At 40.9% G+C, this 2755-nt stretch overlaps 1 non-coding gene across 1 annotated transcript; it reads right to left on the reverse strand.

The window, feature by feature from the left end:
* Nucleotides 1-685: 685 nt before the first annotated feature.
* Nucleotides 686-759, reverse strand: Trnai-aau. The gene has a single exon. It is a non-coding gene; the product is annotated as a tRNA-Ile (tRNA).
* Between the last annotated feature and the right edge of the window lie 1996 nt (nucleotides 760-2755).

Raw genomic sequence — 2755 nt, forward strand, 5'->3', positions numbered from 1 at the left:
AAAACTGATGAAGAAAAATAGAGAAGTAAAAACGTACAAAAAACGAAAATTGGAAAGAAGAGAAGTAGTAAATGAATAAAAACAACGCAGAGGATAGTGAGCAGTAAACAGAGGTAACTGGTGAAAGGAAAAAGAGAAAAGATTAAATAATGTAGAAACGAAAGAAACAGGGGAAAGGAGAGAAAAAAAAAGAAAATTGGAAAGAAGAGAAGTAAAGAATAAATAAAAACAGTGAACATAAAAAAGAAAAGATGAAATACGGTAGAAATGAAAGAAACAGCAAGGAAAAAGAGGGGAGTGTAATAGTGCTGAGAGAGAAGAAGCCGTGGTGATGGAGTGGCGGGGAGGCGTGGTGGCAGGGCGGTGGCAGTGTGAAGGGTGGGAAGCCGTGCTGGGAAGGAAGAGTGAGGGGCATTGGGCGGTGATGTGGTGAACAGAGGGCGAGGGGAGGGGCGTAGGGGAGGCAAAACTTAAATATTGCAACGTTCTAGAGACACGAGACGACAAAGTGATGAAATAAATGAGATGTTATGATAATTCAGAAAATTAAACTAACCGTGATCACTACAAAATTAATTGCATTTGTAAAATATATTCGTTTTACAATACTGTCACACTTTTCATATTTCAAGTTCAGAAAAAATAACAAAAATTAATAAAAAAAAAAAAAACTTTAGTCCACCTTTGGCCCGTAAGGGGATCGAACCCTCGACATCCGCGTTATTAGCACGGCGCTCTAACCAACTGAGCTAACAGGCCAGTGAGTGACAGTACTGATGTATGTGTATAATTCCCTTTTAACCCTTTCTTTGTTTTCTGTCGCGTCTTTCTTCAGTTAATACCTATTCTATCATAACTCTTATTATCTCATAGCGCCTCCAAGCATTACACACATTAAAATCTATCTATCTATCTATCTATCTATCTCTCTCTCTCTCTCTCTCTCTCTCTCTCTCTCTCTCTCTCTCACATGCATATAAATATTTCATACATTTTTCTTGGTGTTGTGTATTGTGCCTTATCGCAGTGAAAGGACTAAACGTACGTGTGTGTGTGTGTGTGTGTGTGTGGGAGGAGAGAGAGAGAGAGAGAGAGAGAGAGAGAGAGAGAGAGAGAGAGAGAGAAGAGAGAGAGAGAGAGAGAGAGAGAGAGAGAGAGAGAGAGAGAGAGAGAGAGAGAGAGATGCATATCACAGCACAAAATAAACTAAAGAATAAAATAATAATAATAATAATAATAATAATAATAATAATAATAATAATAATAATAATAATAACAACAACAACAACAATAATGAATAAAAAAAATAACTCTCTTTACGACTATACCGCACCGACACCAATAAAACACCACTGTCAAGGATTTCCACGGATTTATCACAATACCAACAATAATTTAACCTGAAAGCGCGGTGATGGAGAACATAATGGTGATGGTGGTGGTTGTGATGGTGGTGGTGGTGGTGAGGGATTTAGGTATGAAAGTAATTTTTGTTGTTACGGCAATAATAATGACCGTGGTGGTGGTGGTGTGGAGGAGGGAAGGGGAGAGACAGGTATTACAGGTAACTTGACAGGTGAGACGGGAGAACACAGGTGAGGTGGTCCTTGCGGGGATGACAGCTGGGAGACGCGGTAATTACGATGAGGGAGAGAAGGGAAGGAGGGAAGGAGGGAGGGAAGAAGCACGAGGGAGGGGAAAGATGAGACAAGTGAATGGAGAGATAAGTTTACGAGGAGAGGAAAGTAGAGAAGGAAACAAAAGACAAACGGGATGGACAAGTAACACACACACACACACACACACACACACACACACACACACACACACACACACACACACACACACTTATAAGTCTGCAATTTCAATTCTATTCGTAATATTCCCTTCTTTTAAAATGTATATTTTTAAGCTCTTGAACTGCCTATGTTTAAATAAAACTATTATTGTTATTGTTATTATTATCATTATTACTATTATTATTATTATTATTATTATTATTATTATTATTATTATTATTATTCATTATTACACACACACACACACACACACACACACACACACACACACACACACACACACACACACACACACACACACACACATTTTGAACATACCACACAATGTCCCTCTTTTAAACCCAAGTGACACCAAGCAAGAGTAATCAATGAAAACACGTAACCTTCCATTGTCTGACCCAAAACCCTCAACTTTCAAGCCCTCACTGCCCTCACACTGACACCAACGCACTCCATCCATCACCAGTGACGAGGCTACGGCAGGAGGAGGAGGGAAGTTGGGAGATAGAGAGAGGGTGTGAGGATGACCAGGAGTGGAGAAGGGGTTGTGGAAGGCGGAGAGGGTGGAAGGAGGCTGGATGTAAGGTGGGAGGACAGGGCAAGGTTCAGACAGAGAGGGTTAGGAAGGAAACATTTTGTCACTATCGCTCACTATCGTGTCAGGAAGGCCGCCACATCAGGAGGAGGAGGAGGAGGAAGAGGAGCAGGAGGAGGAGGAAAAAAATAGAGGGGTTGAAGCACAGTCAGTCGAAGGGAAGGGAGCAAGTTTAGAGAGGAAAGAAAAAAGAAGAAAAAATAGAGGAAAAGAGAGCGAGTTTCTAGGGTACACTGCACTCTTACTATAAAAAAAGGGGAAGGGAGGAAAAGGGCGATGAATGAATGGAGGGAGGATGGTAGATACTGCGGCGAGACATGCAAGCTGGAATGAGAAAGACTTGCAGGCAGAGGAAAAAATA

This window comes from Portunus trituberculatus, chromosome 44, assembly GCF_017591435.1.
Source record: "Portunus trituberculatus isolate SZX2019 chromosome 44, ASM1759143v1, whole genome shotgun sequence".
NCBI classification, from domain to species: domain Eukaryota; kingdom Metazoa; phylum Arthropoda; class Malacostraca; order Decapoda; family Portunidae; genus Portunus; species Portunus trituberculatus.